Source organism: Momordica charantia, assembly GCF_013281855.1.
Source record: "Momordica charantia cultivar OHB3-1 chromosome 8 unlocalized genomic scaffold, Mcharantia_2.0 BLBB01000008.1, whole genome shotgun sequence".
In the NCBI taxonomy this organism is placed as follows: Eukaryota; Viridiplantae; Streptophyta; class Magnoliopsida; order Cucurbitales; family Cucurbitaceae; genus Momordica; species Momordica charantia.
In genome coordinates this window covers 14546062-14564993 of record NW_028275166.1, presented here as the reverse complement: position 1 = coordinate 14564993, position 18932 = coordinate 14546062, and the positions used below count along the sequence as shown (strand labels likewise).

The 18932-nt window shown below is 35.4% G+C and overlaps 2 pseudogenes; both read right to left on the bottom strand.

Moving 5' to 3' along the window:
- Window positions 1-2402: 2402 nt before the first annotated feature.
- On the bottom strand, window positions 2403-13119 carry LOC148209590 (uncharacterized; annotated as a pseudogene).
- A 42-nt stretch (window positions 13120-13161) lies between these two features.
- Window positions 13162-14841, bottom strand: LOC148209589 (uncharacterized; annotated as a pseudogene).
- Window positions 14842-18932: the final 4091 nt, after the last annotated feature.

Sequence of the window (18932 nt, the reverse complement as noted above, 5' to 3'; positions counted from 1 at the left end):
ACTGTGAGCTCATTTCTTGTACTTTTCTAATGTGGGACAACTTCCATTCCAATATTTTTCCAAAAAATCCAAAAATTGGCTTCATATGAAACAACTTATGTACATCCTCAATGTAGTGGTGTCCAAAACGTGTGGAATAAACAGCATGGACATCCTTCCATTAAAGTATTGGATCACATTATTAGGATTTGTAATCTTCTATGCAAGATTAATGAACCAATAAGTTTTTGTGATACATGCCAGTTTGGAAATCTCATGCTTTACTGTTTCATGACTCTCACTCTCATGGTACAAGAATGTTTGAACTAGTTCATATAGATCTCTAGGAACCGGTACCTCACCTCTCTTCAGACGAGTTTTGATATTATGTTCTTTTTTTGGATGATTATGGTCGGTTCACATGGATATTTCATTTACGCCAGAAAAGTAATTCAATTATAGCTTTTAAACAGTTTTTATCTTTGGTTCAGAATAAGTTCAAAACCTAGATACTCCAGTCCGATGGTGGGGGCGAATATCAACCAATTCATTCTCTGTGCCGCAATCCTGAGATTCAGGTTCAAGTCTCTTGTCCATACAATTCAGCACAAAATAGGTGGGCAGAGCGAAAGCATCGACACATAGTTGAGACTAGTCTCACACTTCTCGCCCAAACATTTATGCCGTTGAACTATTGGTGGGATGCTTTTCTTACTGCCACCCTCCTGATAAACAACATGCCTATGGCTGTTCTAAAATTCAAATCTTCGATGGAAACACTAGTTGAAAAGCAACTTGATCTCACCTTTGTAAGGACTTTTTTGTGTGCATGCTTCCCATTCTTATGCCCATATCACAACTAGGAGTTCCAATTTTATACCGTGAAATGCGTATATCGTGGATTTAGTCCAATGCACAAGGGTTATCGTTGCCTCAATCCAACAGATAAGGTGTTTATCTCAAGGCACGTCTAGTTCAATGAAACTGAATTTCCATGCACCTTTGGCTCTAGACAAACGAAGCCTGCCAGCTCTCCTCCCACTACATTTGTGGCCTCATCAATAGCGTTCTTGTTTCCCATGCCCCCATCTCTATCTCTCTTCCCACCTGCTAACAATAATCTTTCCCTTTCGGTTTCTTCCATCCCAACACATCCTATACCCACTGACTTAGCCGATCACCACTCCTCTCCTACTGTTGTCTTTCCAACAACCTCTCGCATATGTTCTAACCTTGCCGACTTGTCACCCACCTCCCATTAGACCCAACTTCACTGCACTCTCCTTATCAAATCTCCACACCACCTCCAACACCAGCCCTATAACCATTGGCTATCTCCTATTCACCACCACAATTACTGATATGCTTCAAGTAACGCACATCATGCCATGAGGACTAAAGATGAAGAAGGGAGTCTCCACTTCAACATGTGGTTATCAAGCTTCATGAGGAAGGAGAACAGGTGGACAAAGGAGCTTCAAGGGAACATGAAGACACCAAACCTAAGAGCTCCAATTTATAAAGTATTTAGGGTTTGAGCCTCAAAGTAGTGTTTTCATGTAATCAGTTTTGTAACCTTATTTTCAATTTCATGTATAATTTATTTAATAGGTCATAGGCAAAAGAATAGGGTTTTATGCACTTTAAAGGTCCATTTAGAGAAACCCCTCAATTTGTGTAACTTGGTTATGCCCATTTGTAACTAGTTTAGTCTAGGTTTAGTTAAAGTCGTTTTTCTTTTATTTTAGGGAAAATAAAGTTGCCTATTTATAGGCTTCTTGTTGTACATCTGAGAGGTTGGACGATTGATGAACGAAAATAGCTCTTGAGCTTTCTTCTTTGCTCCCAAAACCGTGAGCATTGGTGCGTCTTGATCTAGTTGCACAAAACCTCTTTGAGACATGCAAGTTTAGGTTGATCATCAAACTTGTGGAGTGTTTCACTTTGAATCCAAAACAAGTTCTCTCTATCCAAAGTCTTGACCATCAAGGTAAGTCCCTTCTTCTTCCCCTTGGGTGATTCTTTGTGTGTGTACTAGGTGTTGTCGCGTGTGTTTAGGAGGTGCTTGTTCTTACAAGAGTTGCCTAAGCCACTTATGGTAGGGTTGAGTACATCAAATACCATCACCAATTATTGAATCTCTGGCTATCTCCTCTCCAATGACACAAATACCATCACTAATCGCTGAACCTCCCAACCCTCATTCTCCGTTACTACACCTCCCCCAACTTGAGGCCTCATTCGACCCCACTCACTTGTCAGTGCAGAACTCTTATCCTATGATTACTCGTGGAAAGTCCGAAACTTTTAAACCCAAAATATAGGCTGCTACCATTGCCCAGAATTCGTCACTAACCGAATCAATGCGGATCTCTGACGCTCTTCAAACGCTTTAGTGGAAGGCTGCCATGGATGCTGAACTTTCAGCATTGATCTGCAACAACACTTGGACCTTGGTTCCATCCTCCACAACTGATAATGTTGTTGGTTGCAAATGGGTCTTTCAGATCATGCGAACCTCCAATAGGTCCATTTAGCACTACAAAGCCCGTCTTGTCGCCAAAGGGTTCCACCAACATTCCGGTGTTGACTATTTTGAAACTTTTAGCCCAATTGTGAAGGCTTCCACCATATGCATTGTTTTGTTCCCTGTTGTTTCTTCTGGGTGGCAACTTAGGTAACTTGACTTTAATAATGCCTTTCTGAATGTCACCCTCATGGACGATGATTACATGGCTCAATTGCCAGACTTTGAACATTCCATGTTTCCTCATCACACCTGCAAACTGAGTAAGGCAATATATAACCTCAAACAGGCACCACGGGCATGAAATGATGAGTTAAAGTCTGTGTCGTTATCCTAGGGCTTCCAACGCTCTAAATTCGATGCCTCTCTCTACTACCTACAGTCAGGCTCTACGATCATTTTCCTTCTCATTCATGTTAATAATGTTATTCTCATAGGAAATGACATCACCTCCATTGATAAATTCGTTCACATGTTGGACAGTTAGTTTGTCCTCAAGGATCTCAGTAATTTACTTCCTCAATGTTCAAATTGACCACTTGTGTATGGGTCTCTTACTTTGTCAAGCAAAATATATTTACGATCTACTCTCCAAACTAAACCCACAACACCTCAAGTGTGCCCATCTCCCTCGTCATTGGCACCAAACTCTCCCTCAGTGATGACCAGCTCATGGCAGACCCTTTTCTCTATCACAGCATTGTTGGTACATTGCAATACTTGACACACACCCATACGGACATTTCTTACGTTGTAAACAAGCTCAATTAGTTTTTAAAGGCCCCCACGAATGTTCATTGGCATGTTGTCAGACGTGTTCTTCGCTATCTTAAGGGTACTCCTACCCTAGGTGTGATATTCAGGCCAGTGATCATCTCACTCTCATAGCCTATACAGATACGAACTAGGTCACTAGCATTGACACTTGCACATGTATTGCTGCATACTGTGTTTTCCTTAGCGACTTATTTATATCCTGTCCTCAAAGAAGTAGAATGCTATTGTTCGGTCCAGCACTGAGTTTGAATATCAGGCTCTAGCCCAGGCCTCAGTTGAAACCACTTGGGTTTGACAGCTTCTTCAAGAGATTGATTTCCCTCTTTCCACTACACAAGTAACTTTGGTCTGATAATTTCGGGGCTGATGCCTTAGCCTCTGACCTAGTGTTCTATGCGCGCACCAAACACGTTGAGATCGATGTTCATGGTCTTTAGTAACCACTTTGATGTTCGATATGTTCCCTTTGTCGATTAAGTCGCGACTGCCTCACAAAACCTCTTGCCTAACTTGGGTTGTTTTTCCCGCCCTCTCATTTGCGGGGATGTTACGAAGTACAAGTCAATAGGCCAAGTTGGTTTCAATCAACTCCATGATCTTTTCAAATTCAAGTTGATATTGTTAATAGTTGTATAATACTATTATGAAAAATCTTCAAGTTGTTACATTTTTAAATTTAGTTGTTTCACCCCCTCTATTTAAAGACGAGAACTTACATTGTTTGATACCCAGAAATAAAATCAAAAGCTCTTCTTGAATTACTTTCTTTTTCCGTTAATTTCTTTCTTATCTAGTGTCTCTACAAGATTTCTTTTAAAAAATTCTTTCTCCCCCCGTTTTTTTCCTAATTATAATTCTTTTTCTTCCTTTCTTATTTTTTCTTTTGATTTTCAATCATGCGATGTGTCTCCTTTCCATTGGTCCATGAAGGATTCAACTGCCATGTCATTGCCATGTATATTTTTTCTTTCAATTTGTTTTGATCATAACTTCTCTGTTTGAGCTCCAATTTGAGTAATTTAGTATTCATTAGAATCGTTGTATCGAGTTCTACGATGTTCACACTTCAAAATATCAAAATATCTTTGGTTATAAACTCCTTGAAATAAATAATTTTGAGTTTTTATAAATATTTTTGAAGCTTGAAAGTTTATACTTTGATTTTAGGTTTGTGTTTTGATGATTCCTCTTAAAGCTTTTATGATATTTTATATTGTTAATTAATCCCTTTGATAGGGGGAGTGTTTGAAATTTTTTATTTTATTTGAATCTCTATTCATTGTGTATTTGGTAGCAGATTTTGTAATTGAATGTCAATTTTAAAAAATTGTTCAATGTGTGGTAAGGGTTGTCGAGGCCCTCCAAAATAATTACTAATTTTACTAAATCTAACCGATAAAGGTAGTGAGACCAGGTTGAATCCCAAGAGAACCAATGAAATTAGTTTCTCAAAGTGAAAAAATGAGGGGTTTTGTATTTAAATTTTGAAATTTAAAAAGATAAACTAAAAGGGAAAAAAAGTCAATCTTACCAAACTTCCAATCCAACGGTTTGATTTCCATCCAATTGTAATCTTGATCATAGGCTTTACAAAAAATTGATTTCTTAATTCAAGAACTTAGTCTACTTACTCGGAACAGCCGTGGTAAGTTTTAATTCTCCTAATTTAATTAATTTAAACCAAGCATCAAAATTAAATCTTATTAATTAATCAATTGGGCACGATACCGTTCCATATTAATCAAAGAATAGCATTAAGAATGATGAGAATGACTAAACCAAAATCAATTAATTTGAGATAGCTGTAAGTTAATTAATTTTGTCTCTTTGTTTTCTTAGAGTCTATTATGCAAGCTATGTAAATATGGAAAAGCCATAAATACACAAACATAAGCCAATCCTTGTGATACGCGACAACCCAAGCGTATTGAGCTACTCGAGCCACAAGCCACTTGAATCCAATCATATAGTTGGTTCAACACGAAAGGCCAAGGTTAGAAGGATTACCTTTGCAGTCGTTATCTTGAGTAGACAGATGACTCACTATGCTCGAGGCCGGAAACACTGCACGAGTTTGATGACCAATCAAACAAGCATGCTCCGAGGGGTTCAAACACAAAGGCCTAAGTTCAACCACACAAAGGGATTCGAGATTTGAAGGGGGGTTTGCACACGGCAATGAGAAAAACTCAATTCTATTCAAAAGACAATTCCAAGATTCCAAGGTTCTAAGGTTGTGTTACAATGGAGGGGTACAAGCCTATTTATAGGCCAAGACCCTTGGCCTTTTAAGGAAAATAACAAAATTAAAAACGAAAAATAAAATTGATAAATTCTTAAAAAGTAAAGAACTTGCCTAAAGTTGAATTTTTTAAAAATGATAAAGAAAACAAATAAATCAAAGATAAATCCTACATCAAATCTCCCAAATAATCCAAAATAATAAGGAAATCTTTTCCATAAAAGAATGAAGTGGATGACAAGGCAAGTTGGAGGCACCCATGGGGGCTGGCAACATCCATAGTGGAGGTGCCCATGAGGCTATGGTGCGTGCGCAAGGAAGCTAGCATTGGTGGGCGCGTGTATGGGCGGCGGTGCGAGCACTAATGGGCGTGCACGGGTGTGAGGCGCGCGGATATGTAGGGCGGCGTGCATGGGCGTACCGGTGGTACGGCATGAGCAAGCGGTAGGGGCGCGTGGTGTGGACGGTAGACGCTGGGGGAAGGCGCTGGCACGAGGGCAGCATGGACGCTGGCACTCGGTGGTGGCATGGCGTGGACGACGTGGGCGCTGAGTGGCAGAGTGCTAGGCAGGCGATATGGGCAGCAGGGGTGCTGGCGGGCTTGCGGCGCGCGCGGGCGGCAGGTCGTGGTGTGCAGGCGTGGGCGGCAAGTGGGGCGCGCATAGGCAGGCGGCGTGCGTAAAGGTTGGTGCACGGTGGGGCGCTGTAAGGTTAGTGCCGCAGGAGTGCACGCTTGCGAGGTTAGCGCTGCAGGTGGGTGGCCTCGCAAGTGGTTGGCGTGCGCGCTGGGGCGCTGGTCGCTGACCTCTTGTGAGGTTAGCACGACTGGAGCGTGCGGGCGCTGGCAGGACTAGGGCGTGCTTGGGCGCTGTCGGCCGGTGGGGGCGCGGGCGTAAGCGTGCGCGTGCTGGACGCTCGTGGGCGCGCGCGGGGCAGCGTCTTATGAGGTTAGCCCGTCGTTGGTGGCGTAGGCGTGTGTGTTGTGGGAATTTTGTGTACGGTCGAGCTCTCTTCTTCGCTTGACTTGATTCCGAGGACTTGAGGCCAAATATGATCACATCACTTTGCTACTTATTTCAATCATTCATGACAATTACGGATCACAAACTCATGGGTAGTAGTAGAACAATTAATATGAATTAAGACGTCAATTTAATTAATATAAACTGTTCATAGATAATTAGAACAAGAAACAAAGAATACTTGAAAAAGAAGAAATCTCTATCTAACTTGAGCTTCCCAAGCTAACAATCGGATTTGAATCACCCTTGAGTTGGAAGAATTAAAGCCTAGCCACTAATGGTAGAGGGAGAGAACTTGAATTTAGGAGAAGAGAGCTTTTCATTGGAACTTGGATGATGGATCTCCCAATGAAGCTTCTCTATTTATAGAGATTAATTTTATCCTCTTTTAAAGAGGAATTATCTCTAATAAGGAATTCCTAACTAATTGACAAGATCCGATTTCAAAGAATAGAAATTAAATAAAAGAGTTCTTAATCAATTTAGGATAATGTTTCCTACTTTGATTATATCCATTTATTTATAAAATATCCACAATTCTCAATTTGAAACGTCCCGCCATAATAATTGTGTCTGTATTTTATCCATTGAGCTCTCCCCAATTTGGTGAAGTTCGCATTATCCTCTAAAATTGTGCTTTTAAATTATTATTCTCGAATATCTTCAATCTGCCACAAAATGATAAATTATAATTAAATTCAAATATTTAAACATAATAAATTAATAAAATGTAAAATAAATATATAAAAATATGGGTATATTTTTCATCTTATCAAATTCCCCCACACCTAATTCATTCTCGTCCTTGAGCATATCTTAACTCGACATACCGACTCCCCCATCTACTCCTTTTTATATTTCTCAATATCCAAAATAAAGGTAAAATTCATCACACATCAATGAGATGAATCATAATGACAATCAATTGAATAAGCATTGATAAGTTATAATTTATAAAAACTCAAGTATCTCATTAACTCTTTGAAATTAAATGCAAAAGACTTGACACCCTCACAGAGTTTCACTCAATACTCTCAAATTGTTTTTATGGTGCTTTGCTCTCAAAGTCATAACTTAGCATGTTATTACCTTAGGCTTGCAAATGAATCAAATTTCCCCAATTAAAGATGAACCAAATGCAAAAAATCAAAGGGACTTTAATATTGGTTGTAATGGAGCTTAGGTAAGGGTGTGGTAAAAAGAAATTTAGGAGTTTACAATCAAGACAACATAGTTATTTACTTACATGATATTGAAACAAACGTAGTACTTGTAGCTTGTATTCTCTTCTCACATCTTCTTCGGGCACTAATAACTTTGGAGAAGTAGCATTAATTGATTGCTTCTTGGAAAATATTTCTCCAATGTCCCCTATTTCATTAAGGGAACGAGGTGATTTCTTTTCATGATGTGACTTTTTTTCCCTCTTTTTTTTTGTAGTACATAGTTTGGATAATGGCTTGAACAACAAGAATGTAATATCATGCGATGTTTTTATTTTATTGTTGTCTTGACAAAGGTAGAAATATCGAAGATAATAAATTAAAAAGGCCCAAGGTTTAAGTATTGTGTGCAAAGCAAGAAAAAAAAATGGAAAATTAAGCTCAAAGGTGGCTTTCTAAAGGAAAATGTAAAAAGATTGGCTTTTTAGAAACCTGAAAGTTGGGTAAGCCTAAATTGCCCTTGTCATATTAAAACATCAATTCAAACATCTGGTCACAAAATATATCCATAAGCAAGTTCTAGAATAATCATGCTAAGTTTGATCACACTCATCAAGAAAAATAAATAGAGCAAGATGTAATGTGTTGCTCAAAGGCTCAAAAAGCTCACTTGGGTGTGTAAATTGCATCAAATCCAATGCATTTTTCAATAAAAAAAAATCAATGAGATACTATCATATAATTTTGAAAGAAAAACACTAATCATGCTCATCAACTTTCATGCATAAAAAAATTCAAACCAAAGAATGCATTCTTAACATACAAAGTATTCAAGGGTATTGATCAAAATATCAAGGTTTCAAAAAGGATAAAACAACATATACGAATCAAGACGTACTGAGTCTAAAGCATGAAAAAGATATAAAAGTTTTTGAAAGATGACAAACATCTCCCCCACACCTAAACTATACGATGTCCTCAACGTATAACTATGTAAATTGCACACAAAAGGGAAAAGAGAAACTTCCCTGATTTTAGAGCTACTAGGACCGAATAGTTTATGATGTTACCGATGGGAAAATTGTAAGCATTCTCTAAAGTTAGACTTCTTCTTTTAATACTGAACCAAAAACCAAATAAACCAAGTGAAAGAAAACAGAAAAACTAAAACTATATATAAATAAAATGAAGAAAATAAAATAAAGAAAACATTTGGGTTGCCTCCCAATAGCGCAATAGTTTAACGTCGTTTGCTTGACGGATCTTGAAAATATTTAATCGTCCAAATATGTGGGGTGATCTAGAGAGAAGCTAACAGGACATGGAGAAATTTCACCTTCATGAAATATTTTCAACCTCTTACCATTCACTTTGAAGATTTTGTCTGAATCCAAGCTTTTAATTTCCACTGTATCATAAGGAAAAAACATTAGTAACAACACCAACAAGAACGAAACTTACCAGGCATGAGTTTTAATAGAGAATTATATAACAACACTTTTTGACCAATCTCAAATAGTTTTTTAATTAACATGTTATCATGGAACAACTTGGATTTTTCTTTGTAAATTCTTGAATTCTCATATGCATTTATCCACAAATCCTCCAACTCTTCCAATTGTAGTAATCTTGATTCTCCGACTTTGTCTAATTCCATATTGTATTGCCGAACTGTCCAATATGCTTTATGCTCGATTTCAACAAGTAAATGACATGCTTTACCAAAAACTAATCAGTAAGGAGACATCCCTATAGGAGTTTTGTAAGTTGTTCGATAAGCCCATAGAGCATCATCTAGGCATAGGCTCCAATCTTTTCTTCCTGGATTTACTGTCTTTTCTAAAATGGTCTTAATTTCCCTATTTGAAACTTCAGCTTGTCAGTTTATTTGAGGGTGATATGCAGTCGCCACTCGATGATTCACCCCATACTTTCTCATAAACTCTTCGACCGATCTATTGCAAAAGTGAGTTACTTGATAACTAATAATTGCTTTAGGAACTCCAAACCTGTTAAAGATGTTAACTTTGATAAAACCTACAACAGCTCGAGAGTCATTAGTTTTGGTGGCTTTTGCTTCCACTCATTTTGATGCATAATCTACAGCAAAAAATATATTAGAAAAACCACAAGAAGAAGGTAGAGGGCCAATAAAATCAATGCCCCACACATCAAATATTTCACAAATAAGACTTGGAATTTGAGGCATTTCATTCCTTCGTGTGATTGCTCCTACTTTTTGGCATCTCTCGCAATTTTTGCATAATTGATATACATCCATAAATAAGGCTTCCCACTATAAACCACTATCTAAAATTTTTTTAGCTGTTCGTTTAGGTCCAAAATGTCCTCCACAAGCCTAATCATGGCAAAAGGCTAAAATAGATTGAAATTCATTTTCAGGCACACATCTCCTAAAGACTTGATCAGAACAAAATTTCCATAAAAAAGGTTCATCCCAAATGTAGTATTTTGATTCACTTTTTATTTTTGCTTTCCTAGATTTACTAAGATTATGAGGTAGATTTCTTGTTACCAAATAATTTACCATATTAGCATACTAAGGAGCCATAGCTTTTAGTTGGAATAAATACTCATCTGGAAAGTCATCATTGAGTGGTAGGTCATCTTCTTCCTCCATCAACCTACTCAAGTGATCTGCAACAGAGTTTTCCACTCCTTTTTGATCTTTAATTTTCAAATTGAACTCTTAAAGAAGCAACATCCACTGGAGTAACCTTGGTTTAGATTCTTTCTTTGTCACAAGGTATTTTAAAGCTGCATGATCAGAATAAACAATTATTTCAATACCAAGTACGTAAGACCGAAATTTATCTAAAGCAAAAACAATTGATAAAAGCTCATTCTCTATAGTGGAATAATTGCACTGAGCGGGGTTCAAGGTTCTGGAAGCATAATAGATGACATAACTTTTCTTGTCAACCCGTTGCCCTAAGACTGCTCCTACTGCATAGTTACTTGCATCACACATGATTTCAAAAGGTAAGTCCCATCGAGGTGGTTGAATAATAGGGGCACTAGTCAACAATCTTTTGAGCTTATCAAATGCCTCATTGCATTCTTCCCCGAACTCAAACTAAACTTCTTTTTGTAAAAAATTTGTCATTGGCAAAACAACTTTGGAGAAGTCTTGGATAAACCTGCGATAAAATCATGTCCAAGAAAAGAATGTACTTCCCTAACATTGGTAGGGGATGGTAAGTTTGTAGTGACATCTATTTTTGCTTTATCAACCTCTATAACCCCAGAAAAAATCACATGTCTTAATACAATGCCTTGGGTAACCATAAAATGACATTTTTCATAATTTAACACTAAATTAGTTGCAATGCATCTTTTCACGACTTTAGTTAAATTATCTAAGCATTCATCAAATGATTCTCCATATACACTAAAGTCATCTATAAACAGTTCAATGCATTTTTCAATATAGCCAGAAAAAATGCTCATCATGCATCTTTGAAATGTTCCTAGGGCATTACAAAGACCAAACGGCATTTGTCTATAAGCATATGTCCCATATAAGTGAATGTAGTATTTTCTTGATCTTATTGTATAATAGGAATTTGATAAAAACCTGAAAAACCATCGAGAAAACAAAAAAATGGTTTGCCTGCTAATAGTCCAATCATTTGGTTGATGAAAGGTAGAGGAAAATGATATTTTCTAGTAACTTGATTGAGTTTTCTAAAATCAATACACATCCTCCAACCATTTTGTACAAGCATTGACACAAGTTTATTGTTGTGATTCCTTACCATAGTGATTCCAGTTTTCTTTGGTACAACATGAATCAGACTTACCCATTTACTATCGGAAATTGGATAGATGATACGTGCTTCCAACAATTTTAGTATTTCTTTCATTACCACCTCTTTCATAGTTGGATTTAACCTTCTTTGTGGTTCTCTCGTCGGTTTTGTTTCATCCTCCAACAAAATTCTATGCATGCAAATTGATGGACTAATACCTTTAATGTCCATTAAAGTCCGCCAAATTGCTACCTTGTACTCCTTCAAGGTTTTAATCAACTTTTCTTCTTGTTCCACTGTGAGTTCTTTCAAAATGATGACAGGTAATGTTTCAATTTCACCTAAATACACATATTTTAGGTGATCTGGTAAAGCCTTCAATTCAAAATTTGGTGCCTGCACAATGGAGGTAAGATTTTATTATTTGTGGTAGAAATTTAAGCATCAAAGTTAATATCTTTTATTTATCAATTTTGTCTTCAACTTCAGCTAGAGACTGTTCATCTAATTTGTGCAAATCATCATCATTATCTTTGGTAGATTTCATCTAATTTGTGCAAATGATCATCATTGTCTTTGGTAGATTCATCTTGCACAATTGAATCAATTACATCAATTTGACAAAGTGAGTGTTTATCATTGGGATATTTCATAGCATCAAAAATATTAAATTTAACAATTTCTTTATCAAACTCTACTGGGAGTGTTCCTTCGTCAACATCAATTTTTGTCTTAGTTGTTTTCATGAATGGTCTCCCTAACAAAATAGAAGCAGATTTAGATGAGGGATTACCGTCCATATCTAATATGTAAAAGTCGACAGGGAATATTAGTTTGTTGACTTGTATTAAGACATCCTCAACAACTCCAAGCGGATGAATAAAAGATCTATTAGCTAATTGGATCACAACACCAGTTTTTTGCAAGTCATTTAATTTAAGCTCTTGATAAACAAAATATGGCATGACATTAATAGAAGCTCCTAAATCTAACATAGCACGCTCAATTCTTTTGTTTCCAATTACACAAGGTGAAAACATACCTAGATCTTTGCATTTTTCTGGCATGTTTTTTTTTTTTGTAATATCGCTGATGGATTTTCACTTACCACTACCTTGTCTTTCTCTTTTACTCTCCTATTGTTTGTGCATAATTCCTTCAAGAATTTTGCATATTTGGGAATTTGCTTAATAGCATCCAAAAGAGGGATATTTATTTCTACCTTTCTAAAAGTATCCAAGATCTCCTTTTTTTGTTTACCCGCTTTTGGCTTTGCTAACCTACTTGGAAAAGGAGGTGATAGAGTGTAAGTTTGAAAAGATAAAGGTGGATCAAAATTTACCCCGCTTGATGCTTTAGATAAATTGTCTTCTTCATTTTTCTCGCCTAACTCACCCTCTTTCTAAGGGATTGAAGTAAGTTCTTTTCCACTCCTAGTCGAAATTGCACTAACATTCTCCTTTGGATTTACTTCTGGTTGCGATGGTAACCTTCCAGAATTTTGAGCTTCTAACTTACTAACTGATGTAGCCAATTGAGTAATTTGGTTTCCCAAATTTTGCATGCCAGCCCTTGTTTCCTGTTGAAATTGAAGAGTACTATTAGCAAGACTTTTAACAATTTCCTCAAGAGACATACTCGAGTTTGAAGCTTGAGTATGCATAGGAGGTGGAGGTGGTCATATGAAGTTTTGATTCCCATAACTTAGATTTGAGTGGTCTCTCAATCCAGGATTATTATGATTGGCATATGGATCATAGTTTCTTTGTGGAGGACTAAGAAATCTCCCTACAACATTGGCCTCCTGAATGGAATTTTGTTGAAATTGACGGAATGTATTTGTAAGATGTCCTTGAAGTGCGTACATTTCACGTGGCTTTTCTCCTACAACAATTTGGCGAACTAAAGCAGTTAGATCAGAAATTTGACTTTAAAGTTCACTTACCTCGTTGACTTGTGTAACAGATCCTCCTGTTCTAAATTTAACTTGTTGGGAGTTTTCAGCCATGTTTGAAATTAATTGCTTGGCTGCTTCTGGTGTCTTGTCTACCAAAGCTCCTCCACTAGCTGCATCGATCATACTCCTATCCATTGGTAATAATACTTCGTTAAAATATTGGATGAGGTGTTGATCAAGGATTTGATGGTGCGGCAAACTAGCACACAATCTCTTAAATCGTTCCCAGTACTCGTACAATGTCTCCCCAGCGATCTACGTGATTCCATAAATTCTCTTTTGAATATTTGCAGCTCGTGATGCAGGAAAGAATTTATCTAAGAACAGTATTTTCATCTCGTTCCATGTTGTGATTGATCCAGAAGGTAGATAATAAGGCCAATCTTTTGCTTGATCCTTTAAAGAAAAGGGAAAAGCTCTAAGGTTGATTTACTCCTCAGTCATTCTATGTGGCTTCATTCCAAAGCAAACAATATAGAATTCCTTCAAGTGTTTATGAGGATTTTCACCTGCACATCCACGAAAACTAGGAGGTAGGTGTATTAATCCAGATTTTAATTCAAAATAATTTTCAATATTAGGAAAAGTTATGCATAGAGGTTGTTGATTCAAATCTGGTGCCGCAAGCTATTTTAGTGTTCTTTCCACCATCTCTTCGTTGAATTCCAATCATCGTCTTCTCTCCCTTCTTAACTGGCGCAATGTCCTTTCAATTTCAGGATCGAATTGTAGTTCTATATTATGATAAGAATGAGTCATAAATAGTTAAATTGAACAATGAGAAAATGATAATGATTCCCCGACAACGGCGCCAATTTTGATAAGGGTTGTCGAAGCCCTCCAAACTAATTACTGATTTTACTGTAGTGAGACCAAGTCGAATCCTAATGGAACCAATGAAATTAGTTTCTCAAAGTTAAAAAATGGGTGGTTTAGTATTTAAATTTTGAAATTTAAAAAGATAAACTAAAAGGAAAAAAAAAAGTCAATCTTACAAAACTTCCAATCCAAAGGTGTTATTTTCATCCAATTATAATCTTGATCATAAGCTTTAGAAAAATTTCTACTGTTTAGTTTTAATCTAAAGTTATATTAATTAATTTATTAATATTTTTTTTATGAATTTTGTATAATTATTATTTTAGAACATTATATAATTTAGAATACATTATATTTTACATGTTTTAATTTTAACAAACATAAAATGAATTTATAATATGAAATAATATATTTATCAAAGTTTGTATTGTTTTTAATGTAATTCTACATCTTAAAATTTTCAAATTCTGAATCTGAAAACACCGAAAACATTAAAAAGTCATTTTTAGAATTTCTACTATTTGTATCACATAATCCGAAAAAAGTTTTAAAAAACAAATCACCCAAATCCTACAAACGCATAGTCACTAAATCAATTTGATTCAGTGAATCTGAAAACAAAAAATAGAATATGAGTTTCCAACTAATTAGGCCTGGTTTTTAGTATTTCTTTCTTTTGTATGACTTAAGTTGAAGAAGAGTGTTGGGAAAAATTCCCTACTTCTACCGCAGGAATAAGTAGAAAATAACTAAGAAATTTAAAGAAAGCAATAAAATAAAGAAACACAAGAATTAATGTGGAAAAACTCCAAACAGGAGAAAAAACCACGGCCCACAAGGGAAAATTCACTATGTGAAAAATTATTACAATCACACAGATTTCTCTCCCCGACCCCAATTACACAAAACACTCTTTCAAAGCAAATACCGCTCAGTTAACTAGAGCTAGTATATCAGGCTTAAAGTATTTCAATTAGGATGATTAAAACCCAAGCCCATGAGCTCCTTTTATAGTAGTTGGAACACATCTCCTTCTTGTACTTTTCCGATGTGGGACAACTTCTAGCACATGGAGACCATCCTTGTATTCTTCCAATGTGGGACAACTTTAATTCCAATATTTTGCCAAAACCCAACAAAGAGGAGAGAAAAAAAGCAAAAGCGAGCTAAATTCCAACGCGTTGGGTGCCTAGGTGCCTGCAAGTGGCGCCTAAGCGTCAAAATTGGTCGAAAAGGCAGAATGGTGGGTGCCTAGATGCTACGAAGTCTGAAGCGAAGATTATGCGATGCACGTGTTTGGGCGCCTAGGCACTTGAACAGATTCTACAATTTAAGTTTAATTCTGCCCTAGCTGTAAGGGGGAAAAAGAGAGGAATTTTAGACGAAAAGTAATTTTTTATAGAGAAAAGTTAGGATTTTGGAAAGAATGAAAGGAACGCAAAGAACGAAGGCTCGAGAGATCGCACAATTTGTTTTCTTTCTCTTCTTCTCTCTCTCCTTTTGCTTCAACTTCCCTTCAATGTTGTTGATTGAGATTTTATTTTTAGATTCAAACACAAACTAAATACATTTTTCTAGGACACTGATCTAGCCTTTATCAAACTTTACTCTTCATGTTCTCTATTTTATTTCTCTTCTAAACTTGTTGGTTGTGAGAACTTTTTCTATTTTTTAATGCATTGTTTAGATTTGGTCATTCCTTACATCGATTCATTGTCATAAATCGAGGTTGGGAAATAAGATTATTGACTAGATTTGAACAGTTCTCCCAAATTAAAGCAAGAGATAGATATATTCTTGCAAATTTTGTGGCATATTTTTTGGTTCTACATGCTTAATTATTTGAATTGTTAGAGTAGTCATAGAGATATAGATACTCTAGTTTTCGAATGAAATCATTATTGCCTGAGAAATAATATCGAGTCAATAGGGCTGAATCTACCAATAACCTTGGTTTAGGAAAGTTTTGAATAAAGTTGTAGGAAGAGTTAAAGGGCGATATCGATGAAATCGTGCTCTAGAGTCTATTCCCTTGAATTCACTCTTGTACCTTAATACTTGATTTGTTTTCTTTTATTGAACTCATTTTAGTATTTCTTTGTTCACAACCATTAAACTTTCGACATTCAAATAAAATTGAAGTGAAGAATTTGGTAATTAATAATCGTTTGTTCCCTGTGGAGACGATACTTTACTTATCACTTTAATACTTGTGACGATTCGTACACTTGCGAAATCAAACAACAATATTTAATTTATTCAAATATTTGATGTAATATATCTTGCATGGAATTATCATCTGTTTGCTTGAAATAGATTTTGACATCATACATAAATTATTTAAATTGTGTTGTATTTGTGATCACTATGTACTTGGTTGCAATGATTTCGATATCATGTCTAAATTTCTTGTGATTGATATACCTTTATATGCAATTCAATATTATGCCTATTTTTTAAATTAATTTTTATCAATTGGCATATGACTATATGGTGTGAAATTCTTTGTTGTTAAAGTGTTTAAAAGTTTTATAAATCCTATATTTTTAATTGGTATCTTTTAATGCTTCTAAGTTTGAATTTTCTATTTGAGATTATTTTTGAGAAAATTGAAACTTGTAAATTTCACTATTGATATATTTTAAAGTTATTTAATCTATTGGAATATCTTATCTTATGCCCTATTTATTATGGTTACTTGAATTATTGAAAAAATTTTAAATTGTTTGAGTCTTGAGTTATCAAACTTCTTGAAATTTATTGATAAATTCTCTTTTGGAGTATGTTTAATTTTAGGGGGAGCAATGTTTCTTAAAATTAAGAAGTATTGTTGTCATGATTATGAGAATTATTTATGATATTGATTCTTGATTATGACTTATTTATTCAAAGAAATGCCTCTTTAATTTAGAAGTTTTATTATCTTAATTGTTGACACATAAGGAGAATCAGAATTACCCAACAATCCTAATTGATATGAACCAAAGTGTCTTAGTCCTCAAGATTTAAAGGAAGTTGTTGGAAAATCCTATGTCCAAGATGACAACAAAGTGGAGTTGCATTAAATGCACTCTAGTGTCATTTATGGCAACCTCAAGTAGCATTGAATGAAGTCAAGAACAAGTCCAACTTCATTTACTACAAACTCAAGTTGCATTAATGGAAGTCTAAGTTAAACTCAAGATGCATTAAATGAACAAGACTTCAAAATAGTTCAAAATCAAGTTCATTCACTCTTGGAAGGTTACAACTTCTTGATTTTATGGTGGAGGAGTTTCATTCTCGGATTTAAAGCATGTTTAATTGTATTTTCAGTTTTAAACATTTCATTTATGTGTTTTAAGTTACATTTGAGTTAGTGGTGGTTATGGTATTGATGTAGTAGGGAGTTACAACCTTTACAATTCTTTTAGGTTACTTGAAGGGTTGTTTTGGAGGCTATAAATAGCCTAGCTTGTTCCGTTGGAAAAAGAGATTTGAGATTTGAGTTTTGAGTTTTGAGATAATGAAATTTAAGCTTATTGAGCCATGAGCTTTTCCTTTGCATTTCTTGTGTTTTAGAATTGCATGCTAGAATCATTCAAGTAGCCTTGATCAAGCTAACTTGTGGATGAAGGGATGTGAATCCCGAGCGGAAACGGATTTTCGTTGATGATTTTCGGGATACAAAATCGAAATTTAAAGAAGAAAAATACAGAGGAAATTCAATACCTTTGAAGAACGTTTCTTCAACAAATTTCCGACGAACACCACCACCGAGCCTTCCTCGCTATCCTCTGGGTACGAGATCGTTCTTGTGGGAGAATTTTTTTGGAACGAGAGGGAGAGATGGAGAGAACTCTTTTTTGATTGAGAGAAAACGGTTTCATGTTCTTCTTCAATGTTCTGTATTTTGCAGAACTGCAAAAACAAAACAGAAAAACTGACGTGGGGCAACTCCCCACGTCACACTAACCTCCCACTCCCCTGCAATTTTGCAGGGGAGTTTAATATTATTGATATTAATAATATATATATATATATTTATATATAAATAATTAATATATATAATATATATATATAATAATTAAAATATAAAAACTAATTTATTAATTAATCATATTAATTAATAAATAATTATTAATTATTAATCCAATTAATAATTAATATATATATATAAATCAAATAAATAATTAACACTTAATTATTTATCAATCACAAAAATAGAATCATATTCTATAACATTTCTCTCGTATAACCTGTAGTTCTAATGTACATCTTATGCACATTATTTTTAACCTATAGTTTTAATATGAATCTTATTCATATTAATTTTATTTGAATCTCATTCAAATAATTTTTCTCATAATATATAGTTTTAATTTATAATTAACTATATATTATAATGTATCAATATACATATAATTCCTTAAGTAATTTGAACAATTCAAATTCTTCCAAAAACTTGATCCTCGTTTTACCCGTTATGAGCTAGCAAGGGGACCTAATGGACCTACAGATCCGAAGCTCCAACGATGCAAGATTAATCGGTCAAACTCATTGACCGAGTTAATCTAGATTCGTTAACTACGGGTCATTCCACTAAAGACCCGCAGTTGCACTCTTCTCACTGTAGAATGTTTTCGTGTCTATGGATATACGACCATTAATGACGAGTCAATCCTTCACGAGTG